Source organism: Mustela putorius, unplaced genomic scaffold, assembly GCF_011764305.1.
Source record: "Mustela putorius furo isolate JIRA1106 unplaced genomic scaffold, ASM1176430v1.1 tig00003899_pilon_pilon_pilon, whole genome shotgun sequence".
Classification (NCBI taxonomy): domain Eukaryota; kingdom Metazoa; phylum Chordata; class Mammalia; order Carnivora; family Mustelidae; genus Mustela; species Mustela putorius.
Genome location: NW_025422048.1, coordinates 13,832,259 through 13,847,933, shown reverse-complemented (window position 1 = coordinate 13,847,933; position 15,675 = coordinate 13,832,259).

Below are 15,675 nucleotides of genomic sequence, written 5' to 3'. Positions count from 1 at the left end.
TCTTCTAGAACGTGCCTTCCATGAAGACAGGGGCCATCTACTCTGTTACTCACTGTATCCCTAGCACCTAGAACATTTTCTGATATATAGGAGGTATGCAGTCGGTATTGTGGAATGAATGAACAATTGAATGAATGAATGCTCTGTAGCAGGCACAGTCATACAAAGAATTGCTGCAAAAAAAGGAAATTGGATGAATACATGATCTGAATAATGCACATGGATATGCTGGATATGCTTTTATTTCAAGGTAAGCGTTTCCTTCTGTCGTCGTGAGGTGCACCAGGAGTAGCCAGAGGAAAAACTGCAGTTGAGGTTCACAACTGATAAAAGTCTTAAAAATTTCACTGCTATGGCATGCCGAAAGGTGTTAGTATTCTGCCCACCATGCGTGAAGTGCTCTCCAAGGAGTGGTAAGTTTCCCGAGGAGACTCTCCTTACAGCTTTCCCTGTATATCCTCTTTCCTACTCGATCTGTCAAATTCTAAAGAGAAACATGGCCAGCATGAAGCTAGTGGGGAATCATTTACTGTGAAAACGCCCCTTCAACGAAGCATCACATTTCCTCCTCCTCTGCCATAACTTCACGTCACCACCACCGTTAACCCAAGGAGGAGGGGGATTGTCGTGGATACTATGATGTACCAGCTAAACGCCCCATTCGATACTGAGCCACTTGTCGCCTAGATGGCTAGGAACGCTGGCCGCTGATGACTCACAGCTGAGTCCCTCTCCGGGCTCTGGCTTCATCTCAAGGAACCACCTCACCTAGCATTACACCTTTCCCCTGGAGAACAGCTCCTGTCTGGAGACTTGATGTAAGACTATGGGACCTGGTCCCCTTGCCTCAGTTCAGGACAACTTTGAAGGGCCATCCCAACTCTATAAACCACTGTTGGATTGTCTGAAACCTCTGTTGCAACTGCATGGTGGTTTAAGTTCTTCCTGTGTCCAGTCCTGCCTCCCCGGTTCTCTTAGAGGTGCTGCTCTGTGAGAAACCCCCCCACTCCAAAACTCCTGTATACAGATTCCATGTCCCAGTATCTTTCCTAAGGAATCTGACTTAAGACTTGGTTCTAGGAAGAAAACCCTAAAATGGGATTTGGGGAAGTGGATTACCCACCAGCAAGCTCAAATGAAAACCATTTCACTGGCGGTAGGTGGAATTCTAACATCCATTCTTGGCATCATGTAGCTGTGAAATTGTTTCAGCTTTTATCAGTGGTGGACTGGGATGTAATACAAGACGAAGTGAAGACACTGGCAGGAGCAGTATCTTGTGCATTTGAGGGTTTGGGTGAACTAATAATTATAAGGACTGGGGAATTGGATGGCTTTTTGTTTTAGAGAGGGAGGTGGGGGAGGGGCAGAGGGAGAGAGAATCCTAAGCAGGCTCCACGCCCAGCACATGAGCCCAACCTGGGCCTCGATCTCACAACCCCAAGATCATGACCTGAGTGGAAATCAAGACTCAAACACTTAACAGCCTGGGCCACCCAGGCATCCCTGGATGGCTTTTTCTAGATGCCACCAATGCTTTTGACAAAGACAATGAAAGACTAATGAGGACTAGTAGCTGATTTAAAGTGGAGTGTGAATGCCAAATATCCTTGGCAGCATATAAAGAGATTCTCATCTCTTTCATCCGGAAGGTAGAAAAAGTTGGTGATGGAGGCTGTGACGTAACTACAAGGATCTCAGGATTACAGATAAGGCTGAATTCTCAATCCTGGTAAGTCAGTTATGCCAAGGTCAGGACACTGATGGAAAGAAGTAGTACTCGGAGGCTTGGGATAAGGCACCTAGATCAATGCGCTCTAAATTCTTGACTTCCAAAATTGCCCCCAACTCGCTATGCCTTAGAAGTGAGCTACTCCTCCTTGTTGAAACCTAGAACTCTCCCCTTGCTGGAAGAGGTTATAGATATTTCTGCCTTGCAAGAAAACATGTACCCCCTCTGTCCTCAGAATCTACCCCCAGTTCCCATCCTGGTCGCCAGACCCTGACTTAAAATGGACATGACCCAGTTGTGGAAGTGCGAGGCCTCTTAAGGGAGAAAAGCGACTGTATACCGAAGGAGCCACAGGACCCGTTCATCATGGATTAACAGAAGCCAGGGGGGTATATACGGTACTGGGTCCTAACTGTGCTGGATCAAGAGGAGCAAAACATAAAGTTAGACCAATGAGAATTTGTTAATGTAAGATCGCTTTACTGAGACAGAGAACTTAGTCTGTCAAGGACCCTACAAGATAGTGCCAACGTGCCGCTGGGACGACTCTTAGAAGCTTGGGAAAAGTGACCATCCGACATAAAATGAAATAAAAATGCTAGAAATTGCATGGAAGATGGTGGAAGAAGGAATGAGAAGTCTCCAGAATTGGTCATGCCAGTGGAAGGGAACACACCGGAAAACCAGAAAACCCACCAGAGCTGAAGTTTAGAGAGGTTAAGATTGTTATTCAATGTCTCCTGGGTAGTAACAGAACTAGGCACCTAGATTTTCTGATTAGGAAGTCTAGGAATCTTTTCACTATACTAAACTTGCCTTGTGAAATGCAAGAAAGAGAAAACATAAGTGAATTAAAGACACAGTAGGGAGTAAGGAAAAGCATTCAAACAGACATTTTCAGATACGTGCATGTTTTTTTTTTAATTTGTTTTTCTCCCTTAAAAATTTTAGCTGACACTTGTAAAATGATTTGATCACCGCCAATTCTTTTTCTGAGAAATCCAAGGCAACAAAGAAGTAATATGTATGGGGAGCCTACTATGTGTCAAACTCTGTGCAAGATGATTTACAGAATTCGTTCTTTGAATCTTTGGTTACCCTGTTATTTTACAAATGAGAAAATTGTGGTTCAGAGGGGATAAATAACTTGCCCGGAGTTCCATAGCTTATAAGGACCTGTGCTGGGATTTCAGCCCAGGTTGTCTGACTTTCAAGTGTTTGTTACAATTAATCAATCAATTAATGCAGAAGCATTTAAATGGCCCCAATTATGAGCTCAGCATTGTAAAGGTATATACAAGAAATATAAGCTAGGATCCCTGGCCTCAGAGGCTTGATAACTTACATGGAGAGGTAAAAGATTAGGATTAATTGGTAAATTATGTGGCATAGACTCATAACTTTAAATGTATGGCCTTGGTTCAGCAACATTTTCATCACCTGGGAGCCCAACTGAAATACAGAATCTTGGGCCACCAGCCCAGCCCCGCATTTTAATAAAATCCTCTGGTGACTTGCATGCATAGTACAGTTAGAGACTTTCTCGTATAGCTCATCAGTGCTACAGGGAGAAGGCAGGAGGGGCCAAGGAGGAAATGGCCGGAGCCCGGTTATGCAGTGGGGAAGGATGAATGTTACATTCCCTGTTTTCTGCAAATTGGCTTGTCTCTTGTGAAAGCCATTTCTAGTCTCCAGAAGGCCTGGGAAGGCCAGTCTGAGACAAGTGATGGGAGGTTAGTGGTAGGTACAGTTCTGTTGGCTCAAAGTATGAAGGAAGCATTCAGGGAAGCAGTATAAGGAACCAAGGAGTGGTGGACATGCAGGGGTGCCCACAGGGTTCCGATTCCACCGACGGGAACGGAGAACACAAAGATTCATTTACACTCTTACTCCGCATCCTTCTCTTCCCTCTTCCCTTGCATGATCACCCCCTCAGGAGGCAGGGAAGGGGCTGAGAGACCGCTACCTGGCAGTCTCATGGGGGTGTGTGTGTGTTTGTGTGTATGCACACACGCGAATCACTGTGTCTTTGGATGTGTGCGTACATGCTTAAGCCTCTACCTCTGGACTCCTTTAATGCTAGGCCTAATTGGTGCATTTTAATAATAAAGTCCCTTTCTAGATAAGCTCATACCGTAAAGCTGCATTTTCTTTCGTAAAGCTGAGTACAACTGGTCTTCAGTACAATTTCCATTTGCACTAGGGACTTCAGAACATTAAATGTCTTACTCTTAACCAAGCACCATTCTAATTAGGAAAAAAAATTGCATTAGGGAGCCATGTGAATGTCTGAGAAGAACGCTTTCATCCTTGATTTTGATATTTTAAAATATAGCAGATTGTAGAAATGCAGATTACAACGTGTATATAGTGTTAAAATTGCTTTTGCCATTATAAAGATAAAAATAGCTCTTGGTTCAAATTTCCTGCTGCTTCTTTCTAAATGAAGGAGTTAAATACTGAAAAGCAGGTGGATGCTGCCGCTCCTTTAGAATGAGCTGAATAGGGTTGATGGCAGGAGCTACAGGGAAGCTATTGAGGCTGCAGATGCATATGCTGCCCTTACTTCCCACAAAGTTCAAAGTGGGGTGAAGCTGCCCGGGTAATTGGCTATGAAATAGCAAACCCTCTGGATAAAAATGGCCCTTGTACTTAATTGCCCATGGTTCTGGGCAGCGGGTAGCCACCTGGTTGATTAGTGACCCTACCTATATTCACAACCACCCAAGTTTAAGTGCAAGTGCAATTGTTAGGACACTGGCACCGAGTTCAATCAGGGGCCTTGGAGTCTCAATCAGTTCTGACCACCCCAGGTCCAGATCCCCCACCTTCCAGATCTAAGCAGATGGTCCTACAAAGCCCCCAGGCAAAAGCCCATTTTATAATTGTGCAGGATGAGGACATGCATATTTGTAAAATAGCAGCTACAATAGCAACAACTGTGATGAGAAAAAAGGCATTTTCTGTGTATAGCACTTAATAATTTGCCGAGCCCTTTTCCTGGAATGTCTATTATGGCCTTCACAATAAGCTTGTAACATGGGGCTGATAGTGCCCATTTTTTAGTTGGATAAATTAAGACTCAGTGAGGGTAAGTGAGTTTCACAAGGCTGTACAACTAGTGGGCAACAGAACTGCACTCAGATACGCATCTTTCGACACAAAATTCAGTCTTTATTCACCGTAGTAATTTGCCCTGGTTCCGTCCTTCCTTTGCCCCCAGAATACCTCTGACAGGGAGATAGCCACGTGTGCGTCATACACAGGCTTCCGGTCTGTGACTCAGCCAGTCACAGTGACTGTCATTTACTCCCTAATACTCAAGCATCATAGCCTGCTCTGCAGTAGTAAAAATGGCTAACACTTCGTGTGTGCCAAGTGTTATATTAAGCATTTCACATGTATTTACCTATTTAAACCTTATCTTGCAACTAACTCTATTGTGTAGGGTTTTTTTTTTAAATTTTTTATTTTTTATAACATATATTTTTATCCCCAGGGGTACAGGTCTGTGAATCACCAGGTTTATACACTTCACAGCACTCACAAAAGCACATACCCTCCCCAATGTCCATAGAAGGGGGTGGGATTATGGACATTGGGGAGTTGTAGGGGTTTTTTTTAACCAGCTCTTGCTTTAATTTTATTTTTTCCAACTTCATTGAGATATAAGTGACATATAATATTGTATAACTTAGGGGGTACAGCTTCTTGACTTGATACATTTATATATTACTCTGATTATCACCATAGTGTTAGCTATCGTCTCCAGTTGATCGTGGTGTGTGATCCCTTTATCGTGCTGTTGAATTTAGTTTGCTAGTTTGTTGGGAATTTTTGCACCTCTGTTCATCAGGGATATTAGTCTGTAGTTTTCTTGCAGTATCCTCATCTGGCTTTGGTATCAGGGTAATGCTGGCCTCATAGTATGAGTTTGGGAGTATTCCCTCCTCTTCAGTTTTTTGGAAGAGTTTGAGAAGGATCGGTCTTAATTCTTCTTTAAATGTTTGGTAGAATTCACCAGTGAAAACATCTGGTGCTGCGATTTTGTTTGGAGGTTGTTGAATACTGATTCAATCTCCTTAGTTGTTATTAGTCTGTTCATATTTTATTTTCATGCTGGCTCAGTCTTGGCAAGTTTTATGTTCCTAAGAATTCAAACATTTCTTCTAGATTATCCAGTTTGTTAGCATATAATTATTCACAGTAGTCTTTTATGAACCTTGTAGGTGTGTTTTTTTAGTCTCACACAGAGAGATTAAGTAATTTGTCCAAGGTTATATTGTGCCAGAGCCAGGATAGAAACCCAGGCAGTGTGGTCCCTGAGTCTACCATTTTAGCACTATGCAAAATCACTTCTCTGGCAGAATTTGGAAATCCATCCACAGATCTAAGACACGCGTCCCAAACTGATCCATAACAATCCTATAAATGCCCCACCAGTATGTATCGCTTCTATTGAATTGGAGTGAGAGGCATGAGGGTAGATGGCCAGGGGTTGCCATGTTGAAGTGACGGAAGAGATGAAACTAAAATTAGGAGGTAAATACCCTAAAATTGGCACCTGCATGGTACCAGGTATTACATTAGTCAATTCACATATGTCTTCTTTCATCTTCATGATATTATAAGACCTATTTTTTAAGCGAGGAAACTGAGGCTCAATGAGTTTAAGTAAATTGTCTAACATAGCTAGTAAGTGGCACATCCATGATTACATCTTAGGCAGCCTGACTCTTTTTTTTTTTTTTTTTTTTAAGAAAGAGAGACGTGTGGGTTCAGGGGCAGAGCGAGAGGAAGAGAGAATCTTAAGCAGGTTCCACATACAGTGGGGAACCTGATGTGGCGCTTGATCTCATGACCCTGACGAGATCATGACCTGAGCTGAAATCGAAGGCTTAACTGACTGAGCCACCAAGGTGCCCCATTGGCGGTCTGATTTTAGAGTTTGACCACTTGACACTATCAGGGTCACATAATGACAGTCATTAAACATTATCACTTACTGGGCACATGCCACATGCCAGGCATTACTTTGAATACTTTATCCACAGTAGCTTGCTTAGTCTTCACAGCAACCCTATGAAGCCAGCATTATCATTATCCCTATTTTGAAGATAAGAAAAAAAGATACAGATCCAGTAAGTGGTGAAACCAGGATTTGAACCCACCCTTGCTTGTGTCCAAGGTTGTTTCCAATACAGGGGAGATGGTGGAAAGCTGAGCTCAGCCTCTGATTGCCCAGGGACACTGCTGGCTATTTGCCTAGCTGACTCTGGGGGTTTATAAGGAACTTGTTAAAAAGCAGAAGCTTGGGGGTGCCTGGGTGGCTCAGTCGTTAAGTGTCTGCCTTTGGCTCAGGTCATGATCCTGGGGTCCTGAGATCCAGCCCCCCATTGAGCCCCCCATAGAGCCCCACATTGGGCTCCCTGCTCAGCGGGAAGCCTGCTTATCCCTCTCCTACTGCCCCGCTCCTGTGTTCCCTCTCTCGCTATGTCTCTCTCTGTTAAATAAATAAAATCTTTTAAAAAGGGGACGGGCATGGGGCGCCTGGGTGGCTCAGTGGGTTAAGCCTCTGCCTTCAGCTCAGGTCATGATCCCAGGGGCCTGGGATCGAGTCCCACATGGGGCTCTCTGCTCAGCAGGGAGCCTGCTTCTCCTCATCTCTCTCTCTGTCTGTCTCTCTGCCTATTTGTGATCTCTCTCTCTGTCAAATAAATAAATAAAATCTTAAAAAAAAAAAAAAAAAAGGGGACGGGCACCTGGGTGTCTCAGTGGGTTAAAGCCTCTGCCTTCGGCTCAGGTCATGATCCTGGGGTCCTGAAATTGAGCCTGACATCAGGCTCTCTGCTCAGTGGGGAGCCTGCTTCCCTTCCTCTCCCTCTGCCTGTGTCTCTGCTGACTTGTGATCTCTGTCTTTCAAATAAATAAAATCTTTTAAAAAAATAGGAGAGGCTTGGATTTTCTCTGTAATTAACATCCCAACAATAAGGTAGTGGTTGCTACTTCAGTGTAACCTTCCTCTTGCCAAAAATTGGGCCATCTTGTGCTAATCTCTGAGCGCTCCTGGCATCTAAAAAACATTTTTCATTAATGGATATGGTAGTGATAATGTCCATAAATATCGGTACATAAGTGAAAGTGGTCATAAGTCATTCTTATCTGCTTCTTAAAGCAGGTTTCCTAAGGATTTCTACTCATTAGGTTTCATTCATTTAATGCAATTGAAAATTGTATCTTTTCTTTATAAATCAGAACAAAAAAACTGATACTCTCAAAGTCAATCTTTTGGTTAATTCCATCCAATCCCCTTCACAGTTACTGAGATTTTTCTGTATTTTGTTTTATTTTTAGTTTTTCACATATGCTTAGGTTTAGGTATAGAATTAAACCACTATCAATAAGGAAGCTGGAAATATGACAGCAGTGTTTCCAACAGTTTAGAAGTTAAGACATATGTTGTAGAACCAAATTGCCTGGCTTCAAACCCCAGGTCTCTAACTAGCTGGGAGACCTTGGGCTGTCTTTGTAATTTGTCTTTGCCTCAGTTACCCATCTGTAGAATGAGAACAGTAACATTCTTTCCTTGTAGCCTTGTTAGGATTGGATGAGTAAATACATACAGGTGCTTTAAACAGCATTTCAGTGGTAAATTCTCAGTATGTATTAGCTGTTATTTTATTAGTTGAGGCCACAGAAAATAACAACTAAGGAGGCCCCGAGGGACTGTATCCATGATATTTTTCTTTGGTGGAAGACAGGTGAGGGTGGGTTATATCTTTAGGGCAATAAAAGGGATAAGTGGCTTATGTTGGGACTGGCCTGGATTGATCAATGTCTTAGATTGGAGAATGGCTTTGAGGTAGTAGTCACGAGGAAGACTGCCATGTTCTAGAATAATTGCATAATTGCATCAGGTTTTTTTTATTTTTTATTTTTTTTATTAACATATAATGTATTATTAGCCCCAGGGGTACAGGTCTGTGAATTGCCAGGTTTACACACTTCACAGCACTCACCATAGCACATACTTTCCCCAATGTCCATAACCCAACCACCCTCTCCCTACCCCTTTCCCCCCGGCAATCCTCAGTTTGTTTTGTGAGATTAAGAGTCTCTTATGGTTTCTCTCCCTCCTGATCCCATCTTGTTTCATTGATTCCTTTCCTAGTCCCCAAACCCCCCATATTGCCTCTCAACTTCCTCCTATCAGGGAGATCATATGATAGTTGTCTTTCTCCGATTGACTTACTTCGCTCAGCATAATACCCTCTAGTTCCATCCATGTCATCACAAATGGCAAGATTTCATTTCTTTGGATGGCTGCATAGTATTCCATTGTGTGTATGTATGTATGTGTGTGTATATATATATACACACACACATATATCTATACCACACCTTCTTTATCCATTCATCTGTTGATGGACATCTAGGTTCTTTCCATAGTTTAGCTATTGTAGACATTGCTGCTATAAACATTTGGGTGCATATGCCTCTTCGGATCACTATGTTTGTATCTTTAGGGTAAATACCCAGTAGTGCGATTGCTGGGTTGTAGGGTAGCTCTATTTTCAACTTTTTGAGGAACCTCCATGCTGTTTTTTAGAGGGGTTGCACCAGCTTGCATTCCTACCAACAGTGTAGGAGGTTTCCCCTTTCTCTGCATCCTCGCCAGTGTCCGTTGTTTCCTGACTTGTTAATTTTAGCCATTCTGACTGGTATGAGGTGGTAGCTCATTGTGGTTTTGATTTGTATTTCCCTGTGCATCAGGGTTTCTGATCTTGCTGTTGACTAAAGACTGTTAAAGCTGAGATCTAGGGATGCCTGGGTGGCTCAGTTGGTTAAGCAGCTGCCTTCGGCTCAGGTCATGATCCCAGCGTCCTGGGATAGAGTCCCACATCGGGCTCCTTGCTCAGCAGGGAGCCTGCTTCTCCCTCTGCCTCTGCTGCCATTCCGTCTGCCTGTGCTCGCTCTCTCCCCCTCTCTCTCTGACAAATAAATAAAATCTTAAAAAAAAAAAAAGCTGAGATCTAGGATAAGATCTGACACAGATTAGCTCACATTAAATGTTGAATGAGTGACTGTAGTATATACAATATATTTAAACACATATATTTCGTCCCTTACTAATGTCAGTGTCATGAAAGTTACTTAGACTCTTTACCTAAGTAGCCCACCATCTAACTGAGAAAGCAACAGGCTTAGAGACTTTAGGTTAAGTCCCAAGATGAGTTTTATGACAGAATCAGTGTCAGTTCCCTGCCAATATCATCTTGGTATTCATCTCTTGTGAGCTGAACATTTTTTTTTCTTTCTTGCCAAGGGATCAGGCTCATATTACTGATGCTAGAAGTCAAAAGTGCTACAGAGTTAAAGCCCTTGGAAACATCCCTGAACTATTTGGGCCAAACATGTAATTCCTTACTAATATCTACATCATGAAAACTGCACTATTTCTTTACCTAAATAACCTTCCATGTAATACAACCTTCACTCAACTGGAGAAAACAGCAAGTCTTAGGGTTTTGGGGCCACATCCCAAGGCGAGTCTTGTTCCAGAATCAGCTGAGTGTTTGAGGGAAAACTGTAAATACAATCGTGATGAAATGTCCTCTCCCCAAAATATATTTGGATCTCGACATTCTGGTCTAGGAGAGCCTCAAATGCACTTCAGTATAAAGGTGGGGTTGTGTATTATAATGGACCCAAACAGCATCTTGTACTTCTCCGTATCTTTCGCAAGGAAGGAGAAGAAAGTCTACATGATGAACCAGAGGCCTGAAGTCTGCCCAGCTGCCTGAAGTCTTAAGTCTTGCCTCACTTGCTATAGAGGAGTGGGAGAACTAGAAAAAGGAAAAAGGAGCAATAGAAAACAACATGCACAGCAACAGCTCTACCCTTCTAGTTCTAGTTTAGAGGAAGAAAAGAAATTTGGGGAGAAAAATGAGCATTTTGTTTTCACAGATCAGTTAAATGGTTTCTGGTTATTTTCCAGCACATAATATTTTCTATCTTGGCTCAAGTTCCCCTCACCAACACAGACCCTGAAATAAGGATCCCAGTGCAAGCGTCTGTTGGGAAGTGATCCGGGTAAGCACTGAGAGGGAGACAGTCCCGTGGGACAGCGAAGGAAAAGAAGTCAGTAAAATTTGTGTTAATCAAGCCAGTTAACCACGGTGGACAACCAGAACTCAGTCCTTCTGGGGAACCCTGGGAGACAGTAAAGAATACTCCAGAGCTATCTCAGCAGAGGGAAAATAAGCTGCAGTATACCCTTGACCCTTGAGTGACACGGCTTTAAACTCTGCAAATCCACTCATATGCGGATTTCTTCTTGAATAAGTACAGTACAGTACTCTAAATGTATTTTCTCTTATGATTTTCTTAATGTTTCCTTTTCTCTAGCTTACTTTATTGTAAGAATATAGTACTTCATACATATAAAAATGTGTTTATCAACTGTTTATCAGTAAGGCTTCTGGTCAACAGTAGGCTATTACAGTTAAGGTTTCAGGTAGTCAAAAGTTATGTGCAGACTTTTGACTATTTGGAAGGTGAGCACTCTTAGCCCCTGCATTGTTCAAGGTTCAGTTGTATGTCCACTGACTCCCCATTTGACTTCAGGCAGCTGGATGACTTCCCGGAGAGGTAGGCCTCTGGTTCATCGCGTAGACTTTCTTCTCCTTCCTTGCGAAAGATGCAGAAAAGTACAAGATGCTGTCAGTGTGTCGTGGGGTGCGTTTCTCCTGAGGCTGTTGTAGGAAAGAAAGGACCGATATGGTTGTTCTTGAGCTCATAGCTCTGAGAAGAATATAACTTGGTCAGATTGGGCTTTGAGCTGCTGACTTGCTATTTCTCAGTGCTGGAAAGGGCTTTGGGTGAGTATGTATCCTATGCCCTTTTCTTTGTGAGTCCCTAGAACTCTACAGGTACAGGTCAACTCCCATCACCTTATCCAATCTGGATAAATTAAGGATTAGACAAAGGAAGGAAAACCATTATCACTTTTCCTCCCAAGCAAAAGATAAATGTCTAAGTGTTTAGTCAGTTGGTGACCTCTGCTCATTTCCAATCACAGTATACTTATTGTGGTGTGTGAAGTGTCGGAAGAGAAAAGAGTTAGTTGCTGTTTTGTAGAAGCCTGAGTATGTCCCTGAAAAGAAACAATGGAAAAGCGATCTTTTGTCTTTCTGTGACTTTTTCATTTAGTATAAAACCCTCTGGGTCGGGGCGCCTGGGTGGCTCAGTGGGTTAAAGCCTCTGCCTTCGGCTCAGGTCATGATCTCAGGGTCCTGGGATCGAGCCCCGCATCAGGCTCTCTGCTCGGCAGGGAACTTCCTTCCCCCTCTCTCTCTGCCTGCCTCTCTGCCTACTTGCGATCTTTCTCCATCAAATAAGTAAAATCTTTAAAAAAGATACCCTCTGGGTCCATATAGTCAATGATATTATAATAACATTGTTTGGTGGCAGATGGTGACTACGCTTACAGTGGTGAGCACTTGAGTCTCTTCCAGAACTGTTGAATCAGTAGGTTGTACACCGGCAAGTAGTATAACACTATGTGTTAACTGTACTTCAGTAAAAAATAAAGAAAATGTCCACTCCTATACATTCCCCTTCAGAAAGAGTGATCTTTTAAAAATGAAGGGAAACAGGGTGCCTAGGTGGCTCAGTCGTTAAGCATCTGCCTTCGGCTCAGCTCATGATCCCAGGGCCCTGGGACTAAGTCTCTCATCCGGCTCCTGGCTCAATAGGGGGCCTGCTTCTCCCTCGGATCCTCCCCACTCTCATTCTTTCTTTCTCTCATTCTCTCTCTCTCTCTCTCATAAATAAATAAAACCTTAAAAAATAAAATAAATAAAACTGAAGGGAAACATGTTACTGGAAAATATAAAACAATTGCAGAACTGCAGCAATATAACATTGACAGTGAACCTGGCAGTCCCCCACCCCGGTGTCCTAACCAATGGAGAAATCTCCTCTTGAATTCTGAGCCCTTCCAGTGGCGGCATCTTCACCGTCTCCTCAAGACAGCCACTCCATCTCTGGAGAGCTCTAATGGTTAGAAAAGGATTCCTGAGACTGAGCCATATACTGCATATGAAGATGCTAGGAACAACCAAGCGAGCCATTTTTGCTAACAAAAGATTCCAAGGCACTGTCTTCATGATGAGCAACTCATGTTAAACCAATTTAATTTCCTTCTGCAATAGAGTTGCAGGTCTCGCATAAAGAGGAAAGCAATCGGCGGAGGACACATCTGGACTTCGCTAAAGCTTTGTGGATCTGCAAGGCATTTCCATTAATGAGTTAGGGATATCGGGTCTGGGCTATAGTATTATATGAGTCGTATTCCAAGGGTACTGAACAATGCTTGGGGAGGAACCTGGGACAATATATCCCAGAAACCGCATAGGTTTGTCCCAGAGCTTTAATTTTTTTTTCCCCCCTGGCAAGGTCTGAAGTAAGAGAAATAAGAGAATTCCTACTAAATTTGCAGAAGACACCACATCAGGAAATGGGGCTAGAGGATGGGGAAATAAAAGCTGAAAATTCCTTGCAGGGCAAGAGCAGAATCTGAGGTGACCTTGACCAATTAGAAAAATGGTCTGTCAGAAAGAGGCTGCCATTTGATGTTCAGCAGGGACAGTGCTGGGCAATCCATGTGCTTCCTAAATCCAAACCACATGCGTACCTGCTGAGGAGTGGCTGGTGAAGCCATCACTCCGAATCACACCTCGAATAAATGGAAACAAGACAGGGCCGCTGCTTTAAGAGCTGATACGGGCCTGCGTTCTGTGAACAGAGTTATGATGTACGAAAGCCAGGACGCAATTCTTCTGCCCTATTTTCTGCATTAACAGGGACTTTATTAGATACACTCAGACATTCAGCATGTTGGTCTCCATCTAAGAGATAGAAGTAGAGAAGCTGGGGAGACTGTCAAGGCAGAAAGGATCAAAAGCAATCCTGCTACAGAATATGTGAGAAGAGTTGAAATGACGAAATTTATTTGAAGAAAGACTCAGTGTTGATTTCTCACTTGCCTTTCTTTCAGTTGATGTCTCCACACTCACCTGCCTGTAATACTTCCTCTCTGTGCTGCTCATGAAATTTTATCTAAAGATGTCAGTTGTCCCTGTTCAGATCTGTTTATCAGGCAGGATATTCCAAATTTGATTGAACTAGTTTGTTGGGTCACATGTCACATGGATAAGCCAGAGTGGAAGAAAACATTTGGAGCTAAATGGTGTGCCTTGTACTTAACACTGGGCTGGCACATGGTAGCTACCTAGTGACTGACTATATGTCGTGTGAAGGAATGGGAGGAGGAAGTCACCTAATTGGTGTTTTTTTTTTTTTTTAAATCTGGTTCCTCTCTGTCAAAATCAAGTTAATATAAGAATACTGTGAGGAAGAATATGATTAATTATAAGCTGTGAGTTGCCTAAGGCATGGGAAGGAATCTCTGAAAGAGCACTTAGTTAGAAGAAAGGGAAAATGTAAACCTAGGGCAGCGTTATTGATGTCTCTAATTGGTGACATGCTAATATGATTTAAGATAATTATTTGTTTTGCTAATAAGTCCCCTTCATTAACCTGTCTGAATGTGTCTAAGGCACCTTGCATGATAACCTGGTACATATTAGATGCCAGATACATGCTAGTTATTGTTTTGTAAATTTCAGAATATTTCTTCAATTAAACCAATTACACTAGCATTGATTTCCCTGATTCAGCATTGATACTTCATGCTGTGCTTAGAGCTCTACTGAAAACATATTGCAAGAATTTACTTAACTAACCTCTGAAGCATAGAGTCCAATGACTATCCAGTTTAACCTTTGAGAACTATGCACTGAAGTGCTTTTCCACCAAGATCAGGTGCCAGGCAAGGATGTCTCCTCTCACCAGTCCTTTTCAACATCCTAGTGTAAGTCCTTGCTAATACAATAGCATGCAAGGCATGAAAAGGAAAGAAAAAGGCACGAAAAGGAAATGAACCTACATATTGGGAAGGAAGAAATAAAACTGTCTCTGTTCACAGATGATATGGTCATTTATGTAGAAAATCTGAAAGAATCAACAGAAGTACTCCTGAAACTAATAAGTGATTATTATAAAGCTACAGGACACAAGGTTAATATATAAAAGTCAATCACACTTCCTATATGCCAGGATTGAACAAGTGGAATGTGAAATTTAAAAATACCATTTTATTAGCACTCCCAAAAGTTTAATACTTAAGCATAAATTCAACAAAATATCTTAAGGTATGTATGAAGAACACTACAAAACTCTGATGAAGAAATCAAAGAAGAACTGAAATAAGTGGAGAGATTTTTCATGTTCCTAGATAGAAAGACTCAATATTGTCAAGATGTTAGTTCTTCCCAACTTGTTCTATAGATTCAAAGCAATCCCAAACAAAGTCCCGGCAAGTTATTTTACAGATACTGACAAACTAATTCTAAAGTTTATATGGAGAGCCAAAAGACCTAGAAAAGTCAAATCAACATTGTAGGAGAAGAACAAAGTCAAGGAATTCACAATTACCTGACTTCAAGACTTACTGTAAAGCTGTAGTAATCAAGACAGTGTGTTAGTCGAGACACAGACCTTGAACCCTTCAGATAATTAGCTCAAAATGAATCATAGACTTAAATGTAAAACACAAAATTATAAAATTCCCATATGACAACATAGGAGACTACCTAGATGAATACTCTGGGTGTGGTGATGACTTTTAGATGCAATGCCAAAGTCACAATCCATGAAAGAAAGAAGTGATATGCCGGACTTCATCAAAATTAAAAATTTCTGCTCTATGAAAGACAGTGTTAAGAGAATTAGAACACAAACGACAGACTGGGGGAGAAGATTTGCAAAAGACATATTTGGTAAAAGACTATCACCCACAATACACAAAGAATTTTTAA